An 11,249-nucleotide genomic window follows, 5' to 3' on the forward strand; every position below is an offset into this window, starting at 1 on the left:
AGATTTCTGAGGTTTTTGCCAGTATTTATCCTGTTTATGATCTAAGCCTCATTCCATTACTAGCATACTAAAAAATATCTTGGCTTTCCAGGTACTTTTACATTCCTGATCTCATCTCATACTTTCAGCACCCTCTGAGCTAGGCAGAATTATTATGATTCCCACTGTAAATACGAGAAAACTGAGTCATAGAGGGGTTAAGTGACTTGGCTAAGGACACACAGCTAGAAAATAGTAGAGGCAGGATGCAAAGTCAGGTCTCCTTGAGGAGAAAGTCCAGACTATTTTTTATTATACAACCCATCTACCAGAAACGGACTCGGAGAAAAGATTCTGCAAACCATGCCCATTTGAGGAAGACCGTGGCCCTAGTGTGAATGCCCAGCCATGTGGATGGCTGGGGCCCAAGTTCTGTTCCCAGGGCCTGAGACAGGAGTGACTGAGATAGGAACTGAAGCTCCTCTCAAGGGACTGGAGAGCGGAATCAGGCTCTCCTGGATAGATGGAAGGTGCGGTGAAGCTGGCTCATCTGAATGACTTGGGCATCTAGAGCCTGGGGTTCCCAGAGAGCTGAGGCAGTTGAATTAATGTCAGGAGCTGCGATGTGTCCAGGGCCAGGGTGCAATTGTCCTTGTTAGCCCGGGCCTGAAAAACGGAACAAAGGTATTAGCATCAAGGAAGAGAAGGCTGAGATGGAACCTTGGGGCCGTCATTCTGTCACGGAGATGGAGCTGACCTCCTTCCCTCTGAACGCGTAGTGTGAGCATATTGATATAGTTTACACATGGGGGATTTAGGTTAGATGCCAAGGAGAACTTCCTGCCAACTAGAGTGTGTGAGCTTAGGAATGGGACCCAAGGGAGGCTAGGGACGACTTACCTTGGTGATCCCCCAGTGTGGGTAGAGGCCCTTCAGTTCCCGTTGGATTCCTGGCAGGGTGGAGGAACTTGGATGGAATGACCTTGCAGCTTCCTTACAATTCAGGAATGCAACGTTCCCGAGCTTTTGGGTAGGAATCAGCCTTCTTTTCTAGACTTAGCCATCTGACACAAAGACGTCCAGAGGGGAAGTTTGATGTGCACCAAGTCAGAAGGAGTCTCAACAGACGCCCTCTGTCATTTTGGCAGGTCGGTGGTCTGGAGGTCAGTGATCTTATATGGGCGACTTAGATTCAGGGAAGCACCTGTGGTGAGTAAACCCCGTCGCATTCCAGGCTTTTGGGGACTGCTCAAAGTTTGGCGGCTCCCTCCTCAGAGCATGTGAACCGCACCCAAACCCCTCCTTGTTTTGTTTCAGCTCCAAGGGAAGCGCTCGCCGCTCCTTCCCTTCCCCTCTCCAGATGTTGGCATGCGGGGCACACGTGGGCACCCCTGCCTCGTCGGCTTTGGCTCCGGGGTGCTTCCCAGCCCTGACTCCCGCCGGGCCCCGGGGTAAGCCAGGTCTCTAATTAAGCCTGACCGCGTCCCCATTTCAGCGCTCCCCGCCGACCAGAGGGCGACGTCTCCACTGCCGGGGGCACCAAAATAGCTTCTCGGCCCGGCGGAGACTCCAGGCAGCGGTGGCTGACGCGGGACGGAGGCTTGGCAGGGGGCGCGCTGTCGTGGAAGGGCCTGCGGCCGCCGGGGAGTGGGCGGGCTGGGGCCGCGCGGGGCGGGGGCGCGGGGCAGCGGGCGGCCCCTCTGCTGGCCCGGCCTCTGGAGCCCCAGCTGCGCCCTGCCACCGCTGGCCGCGCGGCGCACCGGCTCGCCCGCCCGCTCCCTCGCAGTGAGTAGACCCCCTGGGCCGGCTGATTGGGGTCCTGCGGGGTGGGCCGGCCTAGTGGGGGACTGAGCGTGCTTGCGACTATTTGGACAGTAGGTGTAGGAGTGACTGTGGGCAGTGGGAGGGACTGTCTGGGCCGATGTGTTAGCCTGTGGAACTTTCTAGCATGTGTCCCAGGGTAGGAGTATGAGTGAGAAAGTATGTCCGTGTGTGGGGGAATGCACCTGTAGGTGGACCTGGAGTGTGCCCACAGGTGGCATGTGTGTCGTTTCCTGGAAGTACATTGTGTGTGGGGTAGGAAGGCTGCAAGTGGGCTGAGCGAGTGCACATGTGGGGTTGGATGGACGTGTGTGAGTGAGCCGATGAAGACAGAATTAGGATAGTGTTATCTGGACTCCGACCTTCCAGGGTGACTGGGCTTGTCCCCAGCAGGGGTGTCTTCTCTGTGGGTCATTTCGGTGGCTTTGGTTTCTCACGGCTGTACGTAGGGTGGGAGCTCAGAGTGTTCACCTGACACTGGAGTAGATGGGGCTCTGAGGGACCCCAGCTGGCTGGCCAGGTGAAGAGACAGCTTGGGAGCCCACTGTCATGGCCGAAGAGGCAGGAGGACAGTGAGAGGGGGTGGGCAGACCACACAGTTGTGCAAACTCACGAACGCTGATAGGGCACTCACACCCACACACAGCTGCTCATGTGTACACACGTTCCTACCCACACACGCTAGTCTTGCGTGCGGTTCCAGTCAGAACATCCGTGCAGACTCTTACGTACTTTCAACACGTACACCTGTGGACAGTGACACGTATGCAACACGTGCCTACGTGTGTAGAATATGCAATGCACAAACGTGCCCCCCGGATTAATGTACCCCAGCCTCCAGACCCCGTTTACTTAGCCTACATACGGCACCTTGGACACTGAGTCCAAGAAACTGGCCACAGTAGGGACTATCTTAAGTTAGGGACTTTGGCTGTGGGTTAAGGGAAGATGACAGTGCCTTTGGGGTTTCCTATTTGGTCTAGAACTGAGGCTGCCCGTATAGCCTGGGGCTTAAGGGTCTGGACTTAGAAGGAGCTTTTACCCTCTTACAAATGAAAAGGCCAGGCTTGCAGGCTAAGGCAGAGCCTGGCACCTGTAATTTGCTCTAGGCTCTAGTTTGCACTCTGGGTTCCCCCTGCTGTAGAAAAGCCATGAGCCTTCTATGGGCTGGGGCCACACAGTCATTTGACGGGGGGGGACAGTGAGTGGAGCTGGGCTGATTCCTTCTCTTTGGTTTTTATCAGCCTGTTGTGAGTCTCCTGTCTCAGCCAGGCTGGAAGAGCTGGCTTTGGATTTGCTCCTTCCCCTTCCCCCAGTAGTTTTCTCTTTCCTTGACAGCATCTTATTCTCCCTGATCTCCTTCCCCTGGGGATCACTGGGGACACACTAAACAGTGCTTGGACGAGTAGGTGACCCAAAATATCAGGTTGTTTTTGTTATTATTATGGCTTCTAGACATCTTCCCTCCAGGTCATTCTCCTCTGGACAGGCTTCAGCGGGGGTGCCTAGACTTATGTGTTCCTTTAGCTGGGAGGTTAGAAAGATGACATTGACTTTATCTTACTTAGTGTTTATGGTTTAGTCCAAGGAGTGCCTGAGCTCTCACTTCACCAAGTCTCCTTATATGCCGGGGAGAGATGATCTTCAGCCATTTCCTGAGCGGGGTGCAGGGATCTGTTCTCCCTGCCCTGGTCCTCAGCCTGACCCCAGGGGATGGTTCAGTAAGGGCAGGCTGAGGTCAGCCTGGCAGCCTTCTTGCAGAGTGAAGGAAGTCTGCATTCCTTCCCCAGCCTTCCCCTCTACAGGGGCCCCAGCCACCTTAGGACTCAAGACAAGACTGGAAAACTGGAGGACTCATGGCGACTCAGTCCTGGTCTGTTTCCTTTTTCTTCTTCTTCTTCTTCTTCTTCTTCTTCTTCTTAATCAAATACATACGCCTGCCAGTCAGAACTTCAGAGCAATGATGCGGGATCACAGAGCATCAGGGCAGCCCCACTAAGTTAACATAGTTCCAATTTAAGGAAGAGAAGTCAGACAACAGAATAATAGTAATAATGATACGTGTAGGGGCGCCTGGGTGGCACAGCGGTTAAGCGTCTGCCTTCGGCTCAGGGCGTGATCCTGGCATTATGGGATCGAGCCCCACATCAGGCTCCTCCTCTATGAGCCTGCTTCTTCCTCTCCCACTTTCCCTGCTTGTGTTTCCTCTCTCGCTGGCTGTCTCTATCTCTGTCAAATAAATAAAATCTTAAAAAAAATAATGATACGTGTAATAATGGTAATAGAAACATATTGGTTGAATCTTTAGCATATGCTTTATTTCATTTACTTTTCACAACAACGTTCTTAGGTTAATAGTTCCATTTTTTTCCTGACAGGGAAACTGAGGCAGAGAGTGCTCAAGGGATTTCTATAGGTCTCTGTGACTCCTGAGCTTGTGACAGAACCTGTGGGTTTCTCTTCCTACTTTAGCTGCCAGGAAGCTCTTAGTCTAGCATATTGCTCCAGGGTAGTAATTGTGTTCATTGGAACCCTGGCTTTACTTTTAATTTCTGCTTTAACAACTGCATAGTACACACATCTTTAAGTGTAAACTCCCACATCCTTTGTAGAAAGAGATCAGAATAAGTAAACGAACAACCAGCAATTAAGCCTTTTATTTGGCTGTGAGGTTGGGAAGCATGTTGCCTGGATTTGGGGGGACATCTCCAATTTCAGATATTTCATGTAGTTTTCAAGCCATGTCTCAGTTTTGGCTTCTGTATCTTTGGACTCGGATTCGTGACCATGTCTTGGGGCTGTTCTTTCCAGCGGCTCTGGGAGATAATGCCCATCTCTGTGCTGGCTCAGACAATGGGGATTGTTGAGAATGAATTGGGCCATTGATAAATGCCCCTTGCTCTGAGGACCTCAGCTGCCAGCTCCTCCCTGTCTCAAAAGCATGAGTGTCTGGATGCCCTAAGGAGTTTGACCCCTGCCCTAAGCCTGGCCCTGGCCCCATGGCCACCCCTTCTTCATGTGACCCTGTCTAGGCCCAGGGCTCTGCTGGGAGGTCTGTGTCTCTTGGACTTGAGCTCTGCCTCCCCCAGTGTGGACCACATGGTCTCTGATCAGCATGCCTTTTCTAGAACCAGAGCTCAGGATGAGGAGTCTGGGCTCTGGAATGTGGGGGGACATACACAGAGGCTTTTCTGCCCCCATTCCTAGACCTGTGAGGTCATAGACAAATGCTCACTTTTTTCTCCTTCCCGATGAGGGAGTTTCAAGTCTACTAAGTGGTTAGGGCACCATTTGTCACTTCTTACTTATAAGAGATGTCGATCACCAGGGGCCTCTGAATGCAGGGCAGGGCTCTGGCTGCATTGAAAGTTGATGAGACTTCTAACTAATTGACTCCAAGACTGATTATTTTACCCTGCCCAAGGCTGTTAATGTTTGGCAAGGGGAGCAGTGGGGGGCAGTGTTTAGCACTAAAGAAAGATTAGAAGGACTCTAATGGTGGGCTTTCAGGCACTGTAGTGGGATTCTGCTTCTCAGTATGCATTAAGTCACCCCTTTCCCCCAATGACCCACATACTCTGATGGCTAACCAAACCAAAAGCGTTTGGTTACAAAGTGGGAAGGAGGAATCATTGGCCTGAGGCCCTGGGAAGTACCTGGTACTGGGTGATGTGCTGGGGGTTTGGTATAGGTAAGGGATAAATGTCATCTCCAAAAGGTAAGACAGATTTGATTGTGTCTCTGCTGAGGATTTGGGGTGTTCCTAGGACTTTTAGCTCCACCAAATGAGAACAGATTTAAATATAGCAAGAGCGTGTTGGGCCCGGCAGTCAGAGTGGCTGGGAGAAGGCTTACTCACGGTTACTTCCATTTATTTAGTACCTGCTAAAGGCCAGCCACTTGGTAGGTTCTTTGCATCTTTTGTTTCATGAAACCTCTGGAACAACCCTGTGAGACAGGCACTTCTATTTTAAAGATAGGGAAACTGAAGCACAACGAGGTTAAGTAAGAGCTGGCCATGATTACATCCCAGTTCTGTCTGCTGTCAGAGTCTGTAGTGAATGTCTTCAGATCACTCCCCTGGTTCGAAAGTTTCGAAAACAGGAAAATCCACCCCTTTGGGACAACCAGGGAAGGGCTAAGGGCTTGATGTCTCTGGCCCCAGGTCTTAAACATCAGCATCGTCAGCCTTACCAGCCTCAAACAGAGACTGCCACTCCGTGGGAAGCAGGGGCGGGGTGGGGAGGTCTCTTGAATTTGGCGGGGATCACCTCCACTCTCTCGGGGTGGGCAGCACTGGGCTTCTGTGGTTTCACTGCTCCCCTGAATCAATCTCTATCCTGGGAATGGGGCCTCCACCCAGACTCTGCGATCCAGCCAGCTCAGTCTCCCTCCTCCAGTTCCAGAGTCCCCTCGGTGCCAAGCTCTGGGGGAGTCCAGGATCCGCTGAGGACGTCTCCGGGCAGACCAGACCCTATTCAGCATGATGCAGTGTCTGTAAGCATCAGCAGTTTGGCTGGGTAATTGTGTGTAGTGTTCACTTTCTGCTGGAGAAATGGAGGTTTTGTCTTACAACCCAAATATCCTGGGTTTGGAAACCATGTAAAATACAGCCTGCGGTCTGGGAATGTGGGCTGCATTGTGGGCCTGTGTGTGGTGCTGGTTTAAAGGACATGGTTGAGAGACAGAATGATGGGCTCAGGCTGTCTCACTGCCCCTGATGGAGGGTCAGGAGAGAGCTAAACCAATTCCAGCCATGTGCAGAGAAAAACACACAGATCTGAGCTGGAGTCTCAGTTTCCTTGTCTGTAAAATTGGGTTCCTTATAATGCTGTGGTTTTACTAGCACTAGAAAGTTTACTGAAGTGCAGTATCTGACACAGAATAAGGGAACCACGAACGGTATATCCTTCCTTCTTATCCCACTCCACTTCTGGGGAAGAACACCAGAATGACTGGCAACAGACCTGGACTCCAGCTCTAGCTCAGCGTCTGGGTACACTGTGTTACCTTACTTCCTCTGGGCCTCACTTTCCCTGTGTGTAAAATGAGGGAAGAATGAATTTCTCTCACTCTCTGTGGTTTTGGGGATAATGAAGTTAGGAGGATCTCTCAGAAGATGCAGAAATTTCAATTACTATTATTCATTTATTCACACCACACATATTAAATGAGACCCTGTGGTGTGCCAGGATCTGTGCAAGGCACAGGGAATACATATGAGCAGGGTATATCCTGGTCCTCCAGCTGCAGTCAGACTGTGTGGCTTGTGAACAGTAAGTGATAGGCCGGCCTGTGGGACATGATCCCAGCAGGTATGGGACTCCTTGCCGTATCAGAAGAGGAAGTGTTCTCTCTTACTGGGGCAATCAGAGAGACCTTCCCAGAGGTGAAAACTCTTGGTCTGGATATTGAGAGATAACAGAAAGTTTCTGGCCCTGGAACTAGCCATTTCTCTAAGAAGTCCTGGATCCTTTTAGTGGAGAATGGTATTTAGAAACCAAAATCTGGGGCAACATGTGCTCTGTGCTTTTGGTGTATCATTGCTTCTATGCCCTCTTAGCAAGCAGAGCTAGGATATAGACCTACCTGTATGTCCGTATTTATTTCTATGATTCAAAGTGCAAGAAATTATTACCTATTTTTAGAAAGGACAAAAAAAAAAAAAACCCCACAAGCAACTGAAATAGAGAGTAGTAGCATAAGGGTTCTTTAGATTGAGTGGCCAGAGAGGGCCTCTTTGAGGAGGTGATATTTCATGAGATCCTGGAGATTGTTTTTTTTTTTTTTAAGATTTTATTTATTTATTCGACAGAGATAGAGACAGCCAGCGAGAGAGGGAACACAAGCAGGGGGAGTGGGAGAGGAAGAAGCAGGCTTCTAGCGGAGAAGCCTGATGTGGGGCTCGATCCCATAACGCCAGGATCACGCCCTGAGCTGAAGGCAGACGCTTAACCGTTGTGCCACCCAGGCACCCCCTGGAGATTGTTTTAATGACAAGAACCTTAATTAAGATAAGGTGGAGAGGAGGTAGAATCAGGTGACTGGTCAAAGGCAGAAAGTGAGGGAGATGAAAAAGTCAAAGGGACTCTCAAACTCAGCATGTCCAAAACGGAATTTCTGTATTCTTTCCCTGCACTGTCCTATTCCTGTGTGGTCCTCTTCAGGTATGTCACATCTCCTTGACCAGCTCCTTCATCTATGCAGCTGCATACATCAGGGAGCACTGGTAGTCCTCCTCAGCACCTCTCTCCCTCAGAGCCCATGTCCCATCCCTCACCAAGTCTGGTTGATGTTCTCTTGTAAATATCTGAAATTCATCACTTCTGTCTGTCCTTCTCCACTAGGATCATACTGGTTCAAGGTACCATTGTCATCTTTCTGGAATACCACAGGAGCCTCCTAACTGGTCCAGCTGTATCTATGTGGGTTCTCTCCAATTTGCTCACCACAGAGCAGCCAGAGTGCCTTTCCAAAACACAAATTGTTCATGTCATTTCTTTTCTTGAAAATACTTTGGTTGCTTCCTGTTGATCTTAAGATAAAGACCAAACACTTTAGTAAATCCTACAAGGTCTTGTTTGTCCAACCCTACTGCTGTCTCATACATCCTCCTACCTAGCACCCCCCCTTGCTCCCTTCTGACTTGCTGGCCTCGTCTCAGTCCTTTGGCTTGGCAGTCTCCCTCCTACAATTGGCTGTTGCATGTGCTGTTCCCCTGCTTAGAATGCTCTTCCTTCATGTCTTCACATACTGGATTCCTGCTTATCTCTCAGTTCTCTGCTCAGTTGTCCCTTCCATGACCCACGACTATGTCAAATCCCATTTTATAAGGATTTAAAACACTATTTACCTCCTTCAAGGGTTTATCACAGTTGTAACTTTACCTTTATTTACACTTATCACATGATAATTAATGCCTCTTTTTCCTATTTGATGATGAGCTCCGGGAGGGCTCTTCATTGCTTGATCCTGGCAGTTAGTCTGTTATTGACGTGTGCCACAAATATTTGTTGGATGAATGAATGAATGAAGTTTTATCAGCTGAGCACCCAGATATCAGCTGAGCACCCACCATTCAGTGGAATAAAAATTCTAAGGAAGAAGTAGGTTTGGGGGTGGGGAAGGTAATAATTCATTTTAGGACATATGGCATTTGAGGTGCCTATTAGCCCCTCCCCCTCAAAGATCGTACCATCTTCTAGGCAACACGAATTAGACTGTCATTCAGCAGCTTTTTAAGGACTGGTGATAGGTGACAACTAAATCCTAGATGATTCTGAGGAGCTCCTGGGAGGAGGGAGCTAAGTCACAAGGCATCCCAGAGCTGTGGCTTCCCCATCTACCCTGGTTTGTAGAGGATATAGGAGATCTGAGGGCACTCCAGGTGGTCCTGACTTGGCTCCACAGCTGCTTTTATGAAGGATCTTTACAAACTTATGAAGGCCCCTTGGAGCTTGAGAGTTATTTGCATGATACATCACATGGGTCAGGAGCTGACACTCTCCTCCCCACCCCTGAGATTGCACTAGACTTAGGCCTACAAGAGAATCCAGAGAGCATGTCTTACTGAGTCCAGGGAGCCATTCTTGCAACAAGGCCATTACCACCAGGACAGATGGTCTATTCAGTCACTGTGGGTCACTGACTCTTGCATTCGTCATTCACTCATTCAGTGATCTATTTTGTCTTCATTTAAGTCACTCACCCCCTTCACCCCTCCTTCAACACCCACCTGTCTGGCCACAGACAAGAAGTTATGTTGGGTTTATAGCAGGACTCAAGGCTGGCGAATCACCTGCATCCCCCTCTTCTTCATCGTTCTTTCACCTGGTTCTCACAGCCCAGAAGCTCAGGCGAAGAGACCATTGGGGTGGAGAGATGTCATTGTGCTGTTTGAGGGACATGTGTAATTGAAGGGTGTTAACAGAAAAGGGAGACCAGAAGCTGCCATGATGATTGCTCTTGTTGTCTTACTTTCTGCTCTTCTAGTGTCTTGTCCTCTCTTTCAGTGTGATGAGAGCTTAGGAATTAGGCCCTTGATCAGATAGGTGGAAGGTGGTAGCTGGGCTCTGCAGACATGCTTGGGGCTGAGGTCCAAAGGGGAAAGAGAAACCCAGCTCCCTATGAGCTCCACCATGGGAAAGAGGATGCTTTTGTTTTCTTCATTTTCTACCAGAATTGTGCTTTTAACCCTGTGGAATTTGCAGAGAGGCTGGCAGGAGGAGGGAGAGCAGGATTTTAAAATGTTGCATTAGGAACCAGGCAGTAGACTAATCCTGGCCCCATCCCCTCCAGAAGATGGTCTTTCAGTTCTCTTAAGTTTGCCACTTCTAAAGAACCCCCGAGAATGTGTGCTGTCCATCTGTTGTGACATCGGATGGGACTGGAACTGAGCAGACATAGGACAATGGCAACCACATCAGATAAGAGCATCTTAGAAGAATGTCTGAAGGTGTCAGGGATTTCAGTTACAGACTCATTCACTCAACCCCTCATTCATCCAGTCAGCAACTATCCTCCTAGTCCCTACTCTGTGCCATGCATTGTTTGAGGCACTGGAGATACAGCAGTGAGCAAAACACTTGCTTTTATAGAATCTGCTTCCTGGTGTGGGAAGACGGACAGTAAGCAGGTTGACATACAGCATGCAAGAGGTGCTGAGCACTCTGGAGAAGTACAGGAAAGGCAAGGGAATCCCAAGGGTGGGAGAAGGTTTATACGTCTGTATAGGGTCAGGCAATTCTCTCTGATAAGCAGATATTTAACCAGAGGCCAGGAGGAAGTGAAAGGGCAAGCTGTGTGAATATTTGGGGGAAGAGCAGTCAGATGGAAGAAGAAAGGTAAAAGCCCTGATGTACGCTTGCGGAGGAGCATGAAGGTCCACAGGCCTGGAGTGAAATGAAAGTCAGAGAGTTGAAGTCAGTGCGATAATTTGGGTGAGGTCATGAAGGCCTTTGTGGCTTTTAATCTGAGTGATATGGGTGGGCATTGGAAGGTTGTAAGCAGAGAAATGACAGGCTCTGGCTGCTGTGATGGCAGTTTGAGGAGAGTAGGCAGGAAGGCAAGTTAGGAGTCTATTGTAGTAATGCAGGTGAGAGACAGTGGTGGCCAGGACTGAGGTCCACTTCCTCGTTTATTTCTCCATCCATTTCAGTTTTTCTTCTACCAATGTAACATGACCTCTGAGCCTTTTCGTCACTGTTCATCCATTCCTTTGTTCCTCTATCATCTGTCCAGCTATCTTCACTACAAGTGAAGTCTTTATAAGTCTTTACTGGTCTTTAACAACTCTTTACCTGCTACGCATAGAGCATTATGCTAGATGCTGGTTGGTAGGGGCATATTCTTCTGGGACTTGGGCCCTAGCAGGAGGTGCTGGATGCCCTCAGAGGAGACCACCAGGCAGTTAGAAAACCAAGCAGGCCCTGGCAAGCCCAGAATGAATG

The 11,249-nt window shown here is 49.6% G+C and overlaps 1 protein-coding gene across 2 annotated transcripts in view; it reads left to right on the top strand.

Annotated features, from left to right (window-relative positions):
- Positions 1-1,320: 1,320 nt before the first annotated feature.
- Positions 1,321-11,249, top strand: part of INSC (INSC spindle orientation adaptor protein) — a 121,237-nt gene continuing 111,308 nt past the window's right edge. The window contains exon 1 of one of the 2 annotated variants that reach the window (XM_045796550.2): positions 1,321-1,430. The gene's annotated coding sequence lies outside the window, so the exon portion shown is untranslated. Of the gene's footprint in view, positions 1,431-1,663; positions 1,765-11,249 lie in introns of those variants that run through there. The other variant, XM_087855296.1, reaches the window with a different exon arrangement.

Source organism: Ursus americanus, chromosome 24 (assembly GCF_024610735.1).
Source record: "Ursus americanus isolate L20-20 chromosome 24, mUrsAme1.1.p, whole genome shotgun sequence".
Lineage (NCBI taxonomy): Eukaryota > Metazoa > Chordata > Mammalia > Carnivora > Ursidae > Ursus > Ursus americanus.